General features: G+C 46.2%; 1 long non-coding RNA gene across 1 annotated transcript in view; it reads left to right on the forward strand.

Annotated features, from left to right (window-relative positions):
- Positions 1-15,459, forward strand: part of LOC109446218 (uncharacterized) — a 41,903-nt gene extending 26,444 nt beyond the window's left edge. The window contains exons 4-7 of the long non-coding RNA XR_016021188.1: positions 9,433-9,630; positions 11,199-11,277; positions 12,039-13,113; positions 13,304-15,459. This is a non-coding gene — a long non-coding RNA (uncharacterized LOC109446218). The remainder of the gene's footprint in view (positions 1-9,432; positions 9,631-11,198; positions 11,278-12,038; positions 13,114-13,303) is intronic.
- The last annotated feature ends 4,020 nt before the right edge of the window (positions 15,460-19,479 follow it).

The raw sequence follows: 19,479 nt of genomic DNA on the forward strand, positions 1-19,479 counted from the left end.
TCCCCCATTTGTACCTGGGGAGAATGCCTGAGGGATGACCCAGTATGTCCTGACACTTCCCAGGCAGAACCAGGGTGAACTTGCCCCATGGAAGGGACATTCTAGGTCTTCTGTGAGTTGACCCCAAGAGGGGTCAGGCTCATCTTTGATTCTGGTAATTAGGGAATTGTAAAGCGGATGGGAGGGCAAGGAATAGGAAGGAAATTAGTAAGATGATAAGATCAAAATATCAACTTGTGCACACATTGTAGGCTGTCAGGGAACACAGCTTCCACCACTCACCCTGGGAGTAACTCTGTTCCACAGGAAAATCGAAGAGAGCATCTGAATACTGCATTTCATATTTAGAAACAAAAGTAGAGTGGCCAGGTCTCGTTTCTTTAATGTTCAATTAATTCTTGGGATATTCCATCCGTCATCAATGGCTCTGACTTTACTGTCATTAAGGAATCACTGGAAGAAGTAATTTTATCATAAAACTATTCTGTTTGGGCAGTATCCATGGTTTTACCTGTTTGTTTTTGTAATGACTCTTCCTGGTTGAGAGAACTGGTTAGTTCTATTTTGGTAGGAGGAAATTTCCTATCCGGAAGAATATAGGCTACTTGCTTGGGTAAAGAAAGTTCCAGAAACTCAAAATTTTTAAGTTTCTTGTTTTGTGTTTAGCATTCGTAAGCAGGATCTTCACATTTCTACTGTAAGCCTGTTTTTCTTGATGGAAAAAATATTAAGAGCTAACAACAACAACAAAAAAGGAAATGTAACAGTTTAAAAGGGAGAATGTCCAGATAACTCTCCTTCTAATAGTTGAAGAGTAGAAAAGTTAGTAAATAAGCCCCAAATATGTCCATGCAGCTTCTGTAACTAGTTGTCCTCTTTTGAACAGACAACTGATGGACAGTAAGAAGCGCTTGACTTACCTTCAATGCCAGTGACTTATACTAAGAATTTACTTTGGGCATTTCAATGAGGGCTTGTGGAGCCTGAACTAGACCATCAAGAATAAATGTTTAACAGTTATTTCCCACAAGGGGCACTAATGTGCTTAAAACCAGGCATCCTTGGCAGGCAGTTTGAAGCCAGACGGCGCTTCTGCCTCCAGCCCACAGTTCCAATTAATAAACCTCCAAGCTACAACCTTGGTGGTTTCTATCTCCCACCTAGACTAATAAACTGATCTCTTGGAAATGAACTGTGGACGCAATTTTAAATTTAAATATTGTGTCACCCAGATCGAATGTGCTTTCAGTCATGATATGAGCTCAAATGACGGACATACTGAATCGAAGATCTGGCTATGTTGGCAGAGGCCTTTTTCCTCATCAGGAAATTTATGGGCAGACAAATTTGCTAGGGAGCCAGACATCTACTCTAAATCGAGACATCACAAGTCATTTAGCAGCTGATCTGCAGTGTCCCTGAGCTTCCTCGAGGTCAATTAGAGGACTTGATCCATTTAGTTCAGCTTTATGACTTTAACAAATGACTTGCTGTTTTTCCTTTCTTTCTTACTTTCTTTCACTCTTGGTTACCAGAACTAATAAAAACTTCATGGAGATTGAGAGACACCTAATGAAATCAAGAGTGTTGGATTTCATGCCTACCTGTTCTAGTTCTTGTTTAGACATTCTACATTCTGTTTCCATGGGAAACAGAACGGAAACCAGTCAAGGAATTGGGCATCTTGACATCTAGCTTACATGGATTGAGGAGACCTTGGAAGGTATGAAGAATAACATCACAGAATGTTCGGTGCCTGCCACTCAGGGTGGAGGCAGTCACTTGTGGATGTGATAACTTTTCTGGCATCTGTCTCTGAAAACAGTCAGTGAAAGTTGGTGACTTGGCTGGTATTTCAGACAAAGAAATGAGGGCATGGATAGAAAACAGACAGGCCTCTAAGGCTTGAAGAATGGCAGCTTTATGTCAAAATTCCAACAAAAATAATCACCAGGGTTTTTCTGTTTTTTTCTTTCTTTTTTTAAGGCAGAAGAGCCTAGATCCAAAATTTTGTGTAATCCCTCTCAACTAAAACTCTAACAACAGCAAATAGTTCTGTAGCTCAGCTTATGTTATTCTTGGCCATGTTTGCATCTCAGGTGGCATAAACGTGACCATATAGTATATAGACACACACAATGAAGGCAGCTTATAGTTAATTTCTGTTAGAATTACAAATTTAACTGCATACGGGTGAAAAGTGCCTACAAAACAGGGAGCACCACAAACAAGTAGATCATGGCCTATGACACAAATGAGACACAGGTGCGGATTTCCTTAATATGCAAAGAGCTCTTAAACATGAACAAAAAGGTAGTAACCCAATGGAGTAATAGGCTCTCACATATGTTAGAAATGTTTTAATCTGGTGTGACATTTACTTTGATGTTGTTATTTTTTGCCATCTTCACAGGCTTGTATTTCATGTGGTCACATCTGTATGTTTGTCTCTCTTTCTGTCACCTTTCCGCTTTGAAAGGCATCCTGCCTTCTGAAATACACCTATTTCTCTGTGGATCCGGGGGCGGGGGGGCATTCATTTCTGATCCATATGTAAAATTTTGGGTGTATGTTGTGAAAAGATAAAAATAGGCTCACATTTTCCTAACCAATCAGCCAGTTGTTCTGGCTTCATTTATTGAGTGGTCTTTTCTTTCCCCACGGATGTGAAGTTTAACTTTTATCACATATTAACTACTCACGTGTGCAGAAAATAAAACGTAATTTTGGTGTGTGCATGTGTGTGCACGCAAGGGTATGCATGTGTGTGCACATGTGTGCGTGCGTGTGTGCGCGTGCACATGTGTGTGTGTGCGCGTGCGTGAGTGTGCGCGTGTGCATGTGCGTGCATGTGCCATGAATTCCTCGGAGGTGTTTGCCGCATGTGCATGTCCTTCCTTTTCCCTCTGCCCTACCCCCTTCCTCCCTAGAGACTGAAAACAGGGAAGGAAGCCAGGAAAACATTAAACAAAGTCTGCTGCTCTGGATAATGTCTATGAAGAAAAAAAGCAGGCTGAGGTTTTATGATTTAAAGACGATTACAGTGCTTCAAGAGCCCCGTGAGAGGGACAATTGCTGCCGCGTACTGGGCACTGGCTCTGTACCACGTACTGATACAGGCGACATCGCTCCATCCTCACGACCACCCACAATGTGGGTGCTGTTATCACTCGATTATAGAGATGAGGAACCTGACGCCCAGAGACGTCATGTCACTTCCCCCGAATCCTTTAGAAGGACAAGTTGAAATGTGGCTACACCAGCTGATCAACAAGGGTGCTGGGATTGTTCCTTTCCTCACAACCGTTTCTCTCATCAAAGACATCAAGTGTCAACACACACATCGAGAAAGGTCCCTGCAGATGGGACCTGGGGAAGCAGTGCTGTCTGGTGGAGATGGTCCTGGGATATAAAGGGATCGAGCCAGGTGGTGAGTCTATCGTTCTGAGAAATGTGGACCACCATTGATTTCTAGGTACTCATTTAACTCCTTTTCACATCAGAGCTTCTACTTTCCAGGAAAGCTAACGAAAAGGCATTTCATCTATGTAACTGGGTTAGGAGGGCAAGGCAGAAAACTTTTTACCACAATAGCATTGGGTAGCTCAGAGAGTTCTGTACCTAAATCTTTGGAAATTAGTGCCGCTGGGTGTTTTCATTATTTATAATCAAGTGTTGAGTTAGCAGACTTTTACTGAGTGTCTCAATGGGCCGGTAAGGTGACAGGCACTGGGGCGCATGGTAAAGCAGGAACATAGTTCCCAGACTGAGGCAGTCCAGTATAGTGGGTGCTATGATGACACAGGAAGTGTGCCTTGGGGACCTGCTTCTTTCTCTGAAATGGGTCTCTGTTTACATGGATTCAGCAAAACCAGACGCTAGATCTGGACCAGGCATCAGGAGTCTTGGATTCCTGGGCCCTCTGTGTATCCTGCCACATTCATAACCATATCCTATTTCAGTGTTCTTATCTAGAAAATAGGAATATCAACACATCTGTGCATTTCTCTGTAGCTTATCTCAAGTGTAATTGAACGGTTCTTGACATGTGTAAGTTGCTCTATAGATGCAAAGTTTTACTACTGGAAACAAGAAACGTTGTTAGTTGATGCGAAGTTTTACTACTGAAAACAAGAACTGTTAGTCGATTTGTTTTTGGTTTTTGACGACGTGTGCATATGTGTTCTATTGTTGGTGGTGGTTTTTACCACCTTGGTACCAAGCAACTGGTTTGGCTGATCCGGACTTGACCAGCCAGTTAGGAAGCCAGTCTGGTTCGTACCCTTGCCATCACGTCAGACTCCCTGAAGAGGAATGAGCTGCCTCGCTTTTTTTTTTGTCGGTTCAAACCACATCCTGCCCGTTTCCACTTTCCATGAGACAGCTCGTGACACCGGTGGTTTTAACATGCGACAGGCTTCTTGGTGAAGCGATAGCAGAGGCCTTTTTCACAGAAGTGAAAATAATTCATCCAGTGGTTAGCATGTCATGTCTGGGCATTGACTGTACCCCTACCCCCCCAACTTGATCGGAATCCTGATTTGGAGAGTGAATTGCTGCTCAGCCTCCTCTCACTAACTTGAGTCTCATAACTTTCAACACAAAAACTAAGCATGAGGCAGGAAGGAGAGAGGTGCCACCACGAAAGGGCTGCATGCTGACCAGGCACAGGCCTGAATCCAATGGATGGCAAAGACATAGATTGCAGTAGCTGGGAAGGACCTCAGTGATCCTCTAGTCACTTTACAGATGAGGAAATGTCCTCGTTTTACCACTGAGCAAACTGAGTCCGGGAGAGCCAGTGCTTTGACCAAGGCCACAGAGCCTATTAGGAGCAGAGCCTGGACTGACTGGTACCTGGGTCTCCGGGGCTCCTGGCTCAAGTTCATTTGAAGTAGACCAGTGGTACCCATATCTGTAATTACAGACTAGTGGTATCATTGGAATTGGTGCATTCATCCTGGTGATCGAATCGGGTCCTGGTGACCAAGGGGCACATCTCACAGCGGGAAGCTGTTTTCTAAGAGCCAGGACGGAGCCGGCTCCAAAGTTAAGCCCGTACTCGGGGCACCCGGCAAGCAGACTCCAAATGCACTCAATGTTTTGGAATCATTTGACACTTGAAGAAGGAAAAAAAAAAAAAAGAGAGAGAGCGAGGAAGAGGAGGAGAAGCAGTGGAGTGATTATTCAAGTAATCATCATGAGAAAATCAGAACTCTTTGGAATTCGTAAACGATGGTTTGGGTTCATCTTTAAGTCACGGTGGTCGGCAGACTTCCCAGTGTTCTTGGGAAACTGGAGGAAGTGATGGGAGAGCCGCGGCCTGAAGCAGGGCTGCAGAAGGAGCCGGGCCTGGGTTGCCAGAGCCCAGGAGAGGATTTAGGACCAGCCTGTGTGGCCTGTGCCCCACCCCAGTGTCCAGTGGGAGCATGGGATTTGTCCTTGTGCTTCTTTCCTGGAGGCCCTGGAGGCTCTGACCATAGGAAACACCATTTTCCAGAGACATCTCCCCAGAGCCTCTGACCCGAACAGTGTTTACACCAGGCTGAGGGCTCCCCTTATCTTTTAAGGGTACGAGGTGGCCTGTACACGGTTAACTTATTAACTGCGCTGTGGTTGTCTCTGAGAAGCCTGGACTGAATGACCCCCTCTGCTCCATGCTGTGTGGGCTCCTGTTGCACAGCCTGTGCTGAGGCCTCTCCCGGAGCAGAGGGAGCCCTTAGCCTGGAGGGGAAGGAGGGCTGCTGTTCCCATGGGGCCCGTGTGAGCAGATAGCCGGCACCTGGAAGGGGCGGGTCCCAGACCTGTCCCAGGGCAGGGTCCCAGCTAACTGTGGCTCCATTGTGGGGAGAGTTCCCCTTTTGTCAGTTTAACTGACAGCCCAGATAAGAGGTGCTGCGCTGGGTCTCGTAGGTTGCACAATCAACCACTTTGCTAACTGAGAGAAGAGACAAGTCTTTTCCAGCCCCTATGGTCAAAAACGAATTTCCTTTAGGGCTGTTCTCGCCACCGTCTCCTCTTCATCCTCTATTTTTAGTTTTCAAGTTGGTCTTAATTTGGTGTTGGTTTTTTTGAGGGGGAGGGAAAGAACGGAGGGTGATTTTCCTTCCATTCGTTCCAGCACTGGCCTGGGGTCTGGCCTCTGGCCTCCTGCTTCCTTTCCTGCCTCAAGATGTGCCTGGACTGTTGTCCACCCCTGACCAGGGCTGGGCTCCCGTAGCGTTCAGGCCAGAGGGCCCGTTTGGGACGAGCAGATGAGCTTGGCCATGTGGCAAACTGTGAATTCCGGGCGCAGCATGGTCAGCGGAGTCACGAAGCCTTCTGCTCGCTCAAGAAGAAACATTCTCTCTGGCAGCTGCGTCCCCAGACTCGCCCCCAACAGCTCTCCAGTCAGGCCCTCACCCTGCCATGAAGCTCTCCCCATGGAAGAGCCATTCGCCTTCCCCTGAGATGAACGCCCCGGCTCCCTCCCCGACACCATCTGCACACCCTCCTGAGCAGTGGCTGCTCATTTATTTCATCTCCTCATAGCCGTCTGTCTAGAAGCAAGCATAGGACTTCATGGAAGCAGTGAGGATAGGAAACGTGTGTTTTTACCTGATTATAAGTTAATTCAGCCATGTGATCTTGGGGGGGGTGTGTGTGAGCCCCTCCGGTGCTTCAGTCTCACCCGGGGAGGAAGTGTGTGTCCCACGGACCCTGCTGGCAGGGGCTTTGTAAAGTCCAAGGCAAGGATAAGCTGTGACTGGACCGATAGGTCCTCAGGCTTGAGAAAAGAAGAGAAAGAATAGGAGAGGCAAAGAAAAAACCCGCAAATGAGTGGAAAAGGGAGGGAAAGCACGAGAGGGAAGATGAGGCGAGGGGAGGCCAGGGAGGTGCCACTCAGTTTGCACAGGGGTCCCCTCCAGCGCTGGGCTTGATTGACCTGATGCTGCGGCCCCTGGTGCAAAGTGGCCGGAGCCTGAGGTCAGGACAGCCAGACGTCTGGCCAGGATGCAGCGCTCTGAGGCCCACTCTTCCTGCAGGTTGCTCCTAGGCCACTGCTGCCATCGCCCCCAGATGAGTGGAGGGCAATGCCTGCTCAGGGGCCCTCGGGTTCTTGCCCCCTGCTCCTCTGGGCTCAGCTATGAGGGACTGATAGCCGGGCTCACTGCTAGGAGGGCAAGGGTGGACCCTAGGGCCTGAGCCTGTGGTCATTTCACCTCTGCTCTCAGTCATCAAGGGGAGGCTCGATGCAGCTCCAAGCCCCTGTCAAAATGGGCTTTGACAGATTCTGTGGCACAGTCAAGGACATGGAAGCTCCAACTGGACCAAAGGCTGTGAGGACCACACAGTGCTTTAAACCAAGGCTCATGGGGTGGCTGCACCTATGAACTGAGCATTGCACCCACACTGACCCACTGCTCACCTGGGGGCCACAGGTGAGCCAACCAACATCCCTGACTGCCTGGTTTTGTCTCCCACCTCGACTACGGTCTGTCTAACGGGTCTGATTCCTGTTTTGTGCAGGGCCTGGAGCCCTGGGGTGGCGCACCGTCTTCCTGGCACAGGGCAAACAGCCTTCCCGTGGGCTCATGTCTTCCCATCGCTGAATTTAAACCGATGTGGGCAAGGATGGCGGGTCCCCAGGCTGACCGCCCAGGCTCTGCTGTGCGTATCTAAGCCCCAAGCCCCATAATCAATCATTCTCAGCCCACCACCTCTCCCCCCTCCTATGCGACCACCAGTTGCTCACCAATAATTCGAAACTGTCTTTTGTGACAGAGACAATAAGTGTTGACAGTTTATCTGCTTTGTATGATTCCAAGAATAAAGAGGAGGGGGAAAAGATCAAGGGAGAGAGTGCTGATAATGACAGGGTTCTCCGGTAAGCTGGGAAAAGACTCCTGGAAACTCACCCCTCACCCTGGGACAGGTGAAGAAGAAGGAACCCTTCTTCATTCTGAGTCCCCTTTATCATCGCGGTGTCTTTTTCTGGTTAGTGATCAGGCTTCTCTTTGGGCCTTACGTCTCCTCTGCTTCTCCACTCCTCGTGTCACGCCCGACCCGAGCCGGGCAGTGACAGGAGCTTTCTCACTTGTGCCCACCTGGGAAGTCACAGTCGCTTGTCACCATGCTGTGGGCAAGTAGATGAACATCTGTGGTGTAAAAAGATCCTCCTGGGCTATGACTGGTGGAGGCAAAGTCTCCTCGTTGTAAACGAGCTCAGCCGTAATGAAGAGGTGCTGACAGAGAAAGCAACCCCTACCTTTTTCATCCCGCTTTCTAACTTACACTGTGCAAAGTTGTCTGCACCTAGATACGAGGTGGAAGGAGGACAGTGTGACAGATGGGAACGCGGAGTCGGTGGGAGACTGTGGGTGCTTGCGTGTGTATGTGTGTGTGAGTGTGTGTGAGCATTCAAGGAAGAAGGGAGCCGTTGAACATGGCTGGAGAGGGCGGAATAAATTATCTCCAAAGCCCTTGGTTAGTGATCAGGTGGAGACAGGAGAAAAGGGAAAGCGATGAGGTTCTGTTGAGCAGGTGTGGAGGGCTGAGAACAAGAAAGAAACCAGAAAACCCCTGCCTTGACTGGAACGTGGCTCAGGAATGCGCCTCAGGATTCCTTAGGACCCCCGCTGAGTTAGAGACTTGGTTCTTTAGAACAGAAGTTGGTGAAAAGATCCTATTGAGGGGAAAGGGTCAGAAGGATCAGGAACTTCTCAGTGCAGACAAACCCAGGCCCATGTCAGCAGAAAGACAGGAACAGTTTAGGGAGGGTGCTGGCCAGGGATGCACAGTCTCTCCACTTCCCTTGGGCCAGGGCTAGTGGCTGGGAGGTCCCGAGGACCCTAAAATGATGAAAATCTTCCAGTGGGTCACTCCCCGTCATCTGGGAAGCATTTTCTAAATGAAACAACACAGTGAAAACACAGAAGACGCCTGAGGTATGGACAGGGGAGGCCAAGGAGACGGCCTGGAAAGGGAACCGCAGGGAGAGCAGGAACAGAGCTTTCGCACTGGGAGGTAAGAACTGACTTCAGGCTGGGGCGCCAGGACGGCTCCCAAAGTATGTTCTGAAGTAGTTAGTGTCCTACAAATACAGAGGCAGCTCTGCCGCGGGTTGAAATTCGGGAACACCGTGTTGAACAAAGTAAGGGTTCTTCATTGTGGCACTTCTCGTAGCCTTTGCTGTGCCAGCGTGACGCCACAAGACTAATATGTGGTGGTTCTCAAACTTATGTGACTATGAAACCCTGTTTCCAGAACGTGCCTCCTAGAGCTGGTCTTCCACAGAACACTCTTTGGGACACACTGTGGTGGCCAGTCATGGGAAATGTGGGTAATCTGCTAACTTGGAAACTTGGGTGCAGGGCCAAGGCTCTTGTTTCACTGACTTACGACATTTTCTGGTTTGTTTTGTTTTCTTAATCTTGCCTTGTCCCCTTCTAGAAGCTGAGATCTCTTCCCGGGAGTCTGCTGTTGAGGGGAGCCTGGAGGCAATGCGCTGGCTCTCCTTGACTGGTCTGCAGGCAGCAGTGGGCTCAGCCTGACAGCTTCCTGAGGATAGAGATGAGTTTACCTGTGTGGCTATCCTGTGCCAAGCCTGGGAAGCGCTCTTCCCCAGCCCTCCACCACACCTGTGTGCAGGTAGATCCAGGAGAGACACACTCTGTCTGAAGAGCAGTCTGCCCGGGGGAAGACAGCCAACAGGGACTTTAGAACAGCCTGAGGGTCATGGCCAGATCACAGTAAAAATAATAATATGACTTATTTGCTATAGAAGAGAATTCAGAATTAAGAGGATCTTGGACTCCATCCAGGTGGTATTAGTTACATAGGAACCAAAAGCACTGCCTTAGAAGGGCTCACTGGTAAGGCAGTCCTGAGCCCTAAGGGACTGTGCGATGGTGAATCGGGATTATTTAGGGAGAGGGCCACTCTGTCTGTCTGTCTGTCTGTCTGTCGGCATAGCTACTGGTTGCACAGCGCCCTGTGGCATGTCCCCAGGGACAATTCAGTAGGTTGGGAATCTAGAGACCAGAACACCTAACCCCAGGCCAGCCACCAATGGGCTGGCTGACCCCAGGGCAAATCACTTTGTGTGGTTTCCTCATTTGGAAAGAAAAAAATAAAAGAGATAAAATCTGATCTACCTTTCAGACTTTGGGGTGGTTTCTGTTTTGCTTTTTGTGAAGAGCAACTAATAAAAATGATACCAAACCCTTCTGAAAATAAATACAGGCTCTATGCATTTCTAGCAATAATAGCATGTACTCTCATTGGGACCATGGCTCAATTTACCACGATAAAAATCACTGGTAAATTTCTAAAAAGTTACTCCTTTGTGCACGTAACTTCTCCGTAGAAAATGGTTTTCTGTTAGGAGAAAGTTAATGGACACTCCAAGTCTTTCATTTGGGGGTTTATGTATTTCTTTTCCCCATTTGAATAGCTCTCTCTCTCTCTCTCTCTCTCTCTCTCTCTCTCTCTCTCTTTCTCTTTCTCTCTCTGTCTCTCTCTCTCTCTCTCCAGGTTTCCATTTTGGTCATATTTCAGAAATGGCTGAACTTCAGGTTCTGAACTCTCACTTACTGAGAGCAAATTTAGAAAAAATAATGAGATTAGCAGATAAGTAAACAAACATTTTAATTGAAACTCAAACTGTTAGAAGTACTTTGGGCAGTATGGAATTACATGTTACCATATTCTTTGTTGGTCTGCATGAAACTAAAACCCAGAAGGTTATATTAAACATAGTCACCTCACTCCACAGGGCCATAAAAAGAGTTTTTAATGTGGCAATTTAAAGAAAGGCGAGGGATTGTGCAAAACACAATGGCACAAATGAGTGTTTTGTTGCTTTTGTTTCTTTCAGAAAGAAAATTAGCTCTTAGGGAGAGTAGAAAAGTACCACATTTCAGACCCCCTCCCCCACCAGAAAACGAGGAAGTATCTTGATGGGACCTCAGTGATCACTTAGAAAGATGGATTTGAGTCCAACATGGAATGAGGTTTTAATGCAGGTTTTATGTTGTGAGAACCTGGACTCTGGCCCTCAGGAGTGCTTCTAAGTTCAAACTTCACTTCATTCGATCTTTTTTTTTTTGTATTTAATACATATTTCATAGACTCCTATCTTAAAAGCTTTCTGATTGATTGGCGGTGGGGAGCCAGGTCTCTTATCTAACTGGACTCAGTTCCCGCTTTCTCTCCAGAAACCCAGAACATCCAGGAAGGCCAAAGCGGTCGTGAAAAGGTGGCTCTGTTCTTTCTTTCTCTGCTGCTGCCGTGCAGGTACTGAGTTGTGACTGGAAAGTGCTCGCCCACTTCCTCTCTCCTTTCTCCTTTCGAGTCTCAGGGGTCTTGCTAACCATGAAGCAGGCCTGGGCTTTCCTAGACCCTGCAGCTGTCCCTTGCTCACCCAGCAGAAAGTGCTTGAGAGCATGCTTTTAGCAGGAGAGTCCTCTCCGTGGTTGGCTAATTATAGACCTTGGTCACCTCAGTCCTTGGACATGAACCTCCGACTTGCTTTTCATTTTCCTGATGTCAGAAAATACCCCTTCCCTGCCTAGTACATAACCACTGGTCACATGTGGCTATTTACGTTTACATTAAATCAGGTTAAATAAAATTTAAAATTTAGTTCCTCAGTCACACTAGTCCCATTTCAAATGCACATTATAGACCATATATAGGACAATGCAGATATAGACCATTTCTGTTATCACAGGAAGTCACAGTGATGCCTCAGGGATAAAAGCCCAGGCCTTCATTTGTACTGGATTTTTAGAAGCTGAGACCCAGAAAGGTTTAATGACTTGTCCAAGGATATCCAGGGGTTTAGGAGACTATATGATTTTGGCCATTTTGGAATTTTGGGGGACGTCCTTTATTTTAATTTTGATTTTTGAAAGGAACTTCCTATATCAAATATGTCTTTGACTTTTGCAAGTAAAATAATATAATGATGGTCTGGAACAAGAAAAACACTGATCCTTTTTGGAGATGCTCAACACTGAATAATCAATTGTGTCCAAATATTTTCCTCTTTTTAGTGACCTGTGAATTTCACAAGAGAAAGGAACTCTGGATTGATTTTTGGAGACCAAGAAACATTGCTCTATTTATTCCCTGTCCTGGATTGGGCTAGCAGTATTATTATGCTCCTAAAGACACTTGGAACAGCGGAATCAATTACAGGAGAAGGCCGACAGGTCAGCTCTGCCCAGGAGTCACAGGACCCATCATTTCACATCCAAAGGCAGTCAACCACATTGGTCAGACTCGGGGGAGAGGACAGTGGTACAGGCTGACCTAACATGTGTGTCCTGAACAGTCTTCGTAGATACTTAGCTTCATGTAGAGCCAAAACAGACAAAAATTGTCTTCCCCCCTCCACCGTGTCCAGGATTTATGCAGTGCCTCATGCAAAATCTCAGTGGGCCCAGAATTCACGGCCTGTGGGAGACTGAAGCCTTACTCGTTGCAGAAATCAAATACAAAGAGCCATAGAGCATGAAAGTTGGGGAATTCAGAACTTGGGACTCTTGAAAAAGGTCTCCCCAGAGAAAGGGCCCAGACACGTCCTCTGAGAGCCACCGTCCTTGCTAGGCTCCCTTGTACACAATTTGTCCATATGGAGATCAAAGGGAATTCTGGGCAATTGTTTTGTTATTAATTAAATGAAATTGATTTGCAATTATTCCAACAGTTAACCGAACCATGGTGTAGAGAGAAGATAAAAGAAAGAATCTGGGCTCAGTGTGGCCTTCATTAATTTCCTCGTTCTAATGAATACCTCTCCTTATGTTCTTCCCAGCCCTTGCCCACTCACGTGCAATAAGGAAATACAAAAGAAAGCAGTGGAGCGTCTCCTCTTGGCACAGTGGGTTGTGTTTTTCCAACTCTGGGGCCTTGACTTGTTGAAGAAGACACCATGAAAGGCCAGTGTCCCCCATGGATGTGATTTTATTGAACAGACACTGAGAAGTGGGGCAGTGGAAGAAGTTCTGGCCCGTGTTTCAGGTGAATTGCATGATAAGAAGCAAACCAACCTGTAAGGACACAGAAGACCAGAGACCAAATAGCATGGAGCATGGAACAGCCATCAAATACCACAGGTCGGGGCAGGTAAGGGCCAGAGCCCAGAAAGTCAGAGAGTTAGCAAACTCAACAGTGGTATTCTGTTCTCTTTTGTAATTCTGCCCTCTATGGCTGTGCAAGGGCCCCCTGAGTTTTCCTATAGTCAAGAGGGAGGGTTGAGGTGGGGCAAAAGGTGAGGCCTTAGTGGCGGTGCCAAGAACGTCTTCCTCCTCTCCAGGTGGCCCTTCTGCCAACGGGACTCAGCCTGGCAATGTGCTGTGCTGCATGGCGCCCAGAATGGGTCCTCCACTCCGCAGCACCCTGACTATTCACGTGCTGCTTTAATCACGTCTCCTGGAAACAACTATTGGCTAAACTAGATATTTTTCCCAACCCTTGGCTTATTATAAGGAAGAAATGGAGAAAGGAAGACATATGCTTCGAGGACAGAGCTAAGAAAGAATTTTAAAGGGTCCAGAGAGGGAGTGAGGTGGTACCTGGAAGACGGCAGAGGAAGCAAGATGAAATGAAACCAAAGAAAACTGCTGGGCTGTGGCTGTGGAAGTGAAGACTGAGTTTTGAAGAGGGGCATCTCTGGCCACCAGACCTTGTCTCCATAGATAATGGTCTCCCTGAACACTAGAGCTTCTGGATAAAGATGTGCGGATGGCTGGAAGCTGACCATGCTGGCTGATAGCAATGAGGACTAACATGCCTGGGGAAGAGCAGAGGTGAACGTCAGACTTTGCACACACAACACGGTGACAGGTGCTGAGTTTGGCCTCAAGGGCATTGCTGGTGGACTCAGAAAGAGAAGTCTCTGTAGCTGGAAAACTCAAACCTCAGCTCCACTACTAGCAGCTATGAGGCTTTGTGAAAATAAATCTGCCTCTCTGAACCTCAGTTTCTTTATCTATTGTGGTAGGCTGAATATGTGCCACCCCAAAGATGTCCATGTCCTAAACGCTGGAACCTGTGAATGTCACCTTACGTGGTAACATAGACTTTGCAGATGTATTTAAAATAATGATCTTGAAATGAGAGAACCACCCTAGATTGTCTGGGTGGGCCCCACGTCATCACAAGGTTCTGATGAGAGGGATACAGAGGGGACGGTAAGAATGAGAGAGGGGTTGTGATGACGAAACAAAGCTTGAAGTGTTGATGTAGGAAAGGGCACGTGTGGCTTCTAGAAACTCACACCTTGATTCAACAATGATACCTACCTCACAGGGCTGCTGTGACAGGTTATATAAGACAAGTCACCTAAAGCACTTATCAGAGTGTCGGGCAAGTAAATGGAAGACAGTTTTAGCATGTGTTTTTAAAAATTATTATCAGAGCAAGCATTGGATCCCTAGTCTGACTTAAAGCCCAGCCACTATGCTGTCCTAAAGCCACCTTGGGGTGGTTGGCAGTAGATGCACTTCAAAAACAAAACAAAAAAAACAAAAAAAAACTATGGTAAAGCATTTTAGAATTACTGGAACACAAGAAGATGCTTCTTAGTCCTTTATCTCAGAAAGCTTTGGGTACCTCCTTGGGGTAACCGGTTGCATCATCAGTCCTGCAGACGTGTAACTGAAGTCCTGCATTCCAGCTTCTCACAGCGATGTTCTCAATGACATTCGTAGGATTACAGGTGCACTTGAGGCACGCTCTCAGATAACGTGGTAGAGACTGAAAAGTGTCACTAAGCCATGTGACTGTGAAGTGGGTGAGAAGGACTCAGAGGGTGTCATTAACAAATGGCTGGCTGGCTGCCAGGGCGTTGCATAGCTCTGGTGACGTCATTTGATAACTTCCTGATCACGCATGTTGATCCCTTCTAGGCTCCTGCCATCCTCACTGGCTCTGTTTTGCACCTGACAGACTGAATATACAAACGGACAAGGGCAAGACCATATATAAAAATTGAACTCTGATCTGCAATCCACAGCAACCAGCTCAGAAAACCAACCCCTTATCTACAGTAACCAGCCCAGAAAGTTAGTCTGCTCTCTATAAACCAGACGGTAGGAAGTCAGACCTTTATCTCTAGTAATAATCCAGGAAGCCCAACAATAACCTCTGAATCTATCAGCCTTGGAGGGCCAGGATTTGATTAACAACCGACAGCTTCCCTGAGTTTTGTCCCTACTTCCAACTTAGGACCAACCAGAGAGAGCCAAATGTGCTCCCCAGTCAATCATGTAGGAAGCTAGTTGGCCCTCCTATGGCTTCCCCAGCCCAACAGCCCCCAAGTGGAGCACACCTGAAACTTTCGTTTTTTTCCACTGCAAAGCTTTCCCTCTCCTCTGCCTGCCTTTGAGTGTCTGCCAAATGCAAGTGATGTGAGGTGGCTGGCTCCTTTGCTATATATAGCAAACTCTGAATAAATGGCCGTTGCTTGTTCTCATTTGGTTGGTCTTTGTTTATTTCCGTGCACCACACAATGGTGAGTGTGGACTTTGGTGTGAGAACACGCTCTATGCACCTGGACATGGCCACATTTGGTCACGTGATCGGATCACGGTGATGACTGTGGCCTCATGAGGCTCAAGACCCCTCTTGGTTTCCATCTTTGTGGAGTGTACATGGCTTCCCCAGGAATAGGAGATGAGTGTGATGAAACAGTGACTAAGTTTTGTTTGAACTTGAATTAGTTGTGGTACCACTGGGTGGAACATGATATAAGAAGTAATTAGTGAAGGCAAGTGGGAAAAGCCCAAAATTGGAATTTTGTTTTTAAGTAACGCTTGGGAGAGAACAATTTAAGAATGAAGACAACATATCTCCCTGCACACAGATCTCATTTTAAAGAAAACAATGAGAAGGTAAGTTTTAAGTGGTGTCAAAGGGAATGTTAGAAGCTAATGTTACTAATCGAAAAGCTATCAGGGCAAGGAAATAACCAGGTAGTTGTGAGGTAGAGATATTGCAGGAACACTCTGTAGACGTCTCAAATTATTGGTCTTTGCAAATAAGGTCCACATGCAATGTTCTCTGCAGTGTCATTGTCAAGATCCTCACTAAGTTTATAGCTAGGCATTACGATGATTTCTCGTGATGTGACCTGGCTCCAAGGACCACAATGGATTATTATCCTGGGGGTCATTTATCATTCTCTCTCTCTCTCTCTCTCTCTCTCTCTCTCTCTCTCTCTCTCTCTCTCTCTCTCAGTAAAAAATACAAAAACTCAAGGTTTGGTAATGAATTAAAAAATTGTTGACATTGTGGGTAATTATAGGAATTTGCTTCCTTGATTTAGCTTCTTAATTTAAATCCTTACTCTGTGTGGGTAGATATTGTGGGTTATTATTTTCTGTGGTTGCACAGCTTTTAATGGTTTGGAATAATAAATAATGTGATTTTTCCATTTTATGTGGCACCACAACCTTTTGGCATTCACCATTTTGATGTCCTTCACACCACTATCCCAGGAGGCTGGTAGGACTTGGTAGGACAAACGGTACACTCTGTTTAACTAGGGAGAAACCTAAGATTCAAAAAGGTGGAATGCTTTACTTTTTTTTTTTTTTTTAAAGATTTTATTGGGGAAGGGGAACAGGACTTTATTGGGGAACAGTGTGTACTTCCAGGACTTTTTTCCAAGTTAAATTGTTGTCCTTTCAATCTTAGTTGTGGAGGGTGCCATTCAGCTTCAAGTGGTTGTCCTTTCAGTCTTAGTTGTGGAGGGTGCAGCTCAGCTCCAGGTCCAGTTGCCGTTGCTAGTTACAGGGGGCGCAGCCCACCATCCCTTGCGGGACTCGAGGAATTGAACTGGCAGCCTTGTGGTTGAGAGCCCACTGGCCCATGTGGGAATCGAACTAGCAGCCTTCGGAGTTAGGAGCATTGGAGCTCTAACCGCCTGAGCCACTGGGCTGGCCCCTCAAGTCATACTTTTAGCACGCTGGGATTCGAATACAGATCTTCTGATATCAGGCATTTGACACCCACTGACAAGGTTTGCAATACTTTCATTGAACACAATGCAATCTAGTTCCTCCTTTAAACTGGTAACCTATGTTTCAAAAGTAAGAACTCTTTTGGGTAAGTCTGGAAAAGAGTTGAGGGAATTGAAGAGAAAGATGCTTTCCAGCCTTAGCAACTCAATTAGCATGGGAAGATAAGGGGATGGGGTCAGGCAGAGGAAGGCATTTATTTTACAGGCATATTGTTTGTCTGTGAGCTCTAAAATATCAAGAAAAAGAGTCTAGAGCTACGCTGTCTGACGTGGTAGCCGCCCGCCGCATGTGGCTATTGGGCACTTGAAATGTGGCTGGTTTGAACTAAGATGTGCTCCAAATTTCAGTTCCACACTGATTTCAAAGACTTCCTATATTAAAAAAAAAAAAAAAAGGAAAAAAAATAGAATGAAAACTACTCCAAATAATCTTTATATTGATTACATGTTGACATGACATAATGAGTTAAATAAAATATAGTAAAATTAATTTCATGTGTTAATTTAATTTTTAATGTGACTCCTAGAAAATGAAAAATCACATCTGTGGCTTACATTTGGGACTCACAGTTTATTTCTATTCGGTGGTTGGTGCTGGTTCATAGGTTTCCCCTTTGGATGAGACAGTCACTGGATAGGTGAGGGTTTAAGTGAGGCCAGTAGTCCAGCAGTGTCTCAAATAGGACAGAGACGCTTACAGTCCATGGCCGAGGAATACTGGTCCACCCTGCCCTTGGGAACAGGGCCCTTATTATGCAAGACATTAAAGAAGCAGCAAGAGTTCCATGTGGCAATTTCAATGGAAATATTTTTGCTTCTAAAACCTAGTTTCTTTCCTAAACTCCCCGCAAGGCAAAATGGATTATTGCTTCCTGGAAATCGAAGCAGGGGACTTGAAAGTGTTTCATATTAAAAACAGAAAAGCCCAAGGAGGAGGAAAATAATTATGTTTCTAAAAGCTTTTAGAACAAATGCTTGCTTGTGAGAAATCCTTTTCCTATAAATATTTTATTCCTCTTTTTCTTTCTTCTGTCCCCCAGCTGAGGAGTTCCACATGGACATAGGAGATGACGTTCCCCTTGGGAGGGAAGATCAAAGGCCCCTGGTCTACTTGCTGCTGAATTTTACTCACAGTCTTTGCAGTGTCTGCTCCCACCCGCCTGCAGGGCTGTGAGATGAAGTGGGCTCAGAACTTTGGAAAAACAGACAACACAGAGAAAAATCCATAACTACAACGTATCGGAGCCAGCTGTTTCAAACAAAAAGGTCCAAGGCTTGGCTAGAGAGAGAAATGCTTATACTTCGTCCGTGGGAACCTGCCCCTGAGCAACTCATTCTGAAAGACATTTAATAATATAAATAGCAAATTACTCCTGATTGATGCTAAAGAAGATGACAGAAAACAAGGGGCCCATTCAGTGGGACTTGAAAATATTTAATAAACAAAAACCAGGGAAGGCACTAGAATGAGTTACCAGGCTAAAGACTGGGTCTTAATCATCCCTACCACCTAAAGCCCAGTCCCACACCTGTGCTCAGAGTGGGGCTCCGCAAATGTTTGCTGGAGCCATTCATCAACCAGTTCCAAGAGCTTTGAGTGAGGATGATGTGCCCAAGGGTTTAGCTTGGAAAACCGGGGAAATGATGATACCGCTGATGGAAAAGGGGAAGCTAGGGAAAGACCTAGTCTTGGGAGTACATGACAACTTAGGTTTGGTGGGTGTGTTGAGATGATAGTAAATATCCAGTTGTCCATGGACAGCAGGTAGATGAAAAGAGGGGACTCGAGGTTATCGAGTCAGCTCTTAGCTAAGGAACCATGATCATATTTGGTGTAATCCTTTGAAAGGGATGTTGAAACATAGGTGTGTCCAAATGGAGGAACTAGGATGGTGTAGGGCTGAGAATTGTGGCTAGAACATTCAGCTTCGAGGAGCTAAGCCTACAGGGGTATATTTTGTTCTCTTTGCATCCAGGGGCCTGACATGCAAGGGGTAGACTTGTTCGGTGCCACTGCTGGGAGACAATTTGCCATGGGCTTCTCATGTTTCTGCTCTTGTTGCAAGGTACTAACTGCTCTTTGTTTCAGACTCTCTTTCCATGGTGTATAGTGAACAGTCTTGGAAGATAAAGTCTTCCTCCAGAGCAAAGCACAGATTTGTTTACAGCCTTGAAAGACTGACATGGTGTCTTCTTCCACAGCAAAGGGCAAACATGCTTACTGCTCATTATAAAAGATTTGAGTTTCCTAAACTCTTAAACTCCTCTCCTGTATCATAACCCAGTGTGTGTGCAGGTGTCGGCTGATCCTCTTCCCGTTGTCCTGTGGGAACTAAGACTTGGGGACCTGGCTCAAAAAATGTTGATACTCTGGCAGATGCAATTTCAGTGAGTCCTTTGTCTCTGACCCAGAAATCTCGTGTTTTCAACCAGCATACATAAAATGGTGGCAGGCTGACTTGTTAACT

This window comes from Rhinolophus sinicus, chromosome 4 (assembly GCF_057876585.1).
Source record: "Rhinolophus sinicus isolate RSI-liver-muscle chromosome 4, RSI-T2T, whole genome shotgun sequence".
NCBI classification, from domain to species: Eukaryota; Metazoa; Chordata; class Mammalia; order Chiroptera; family Rhinolophidae; genus Rhinolophus; species Rhinolophus sinicus.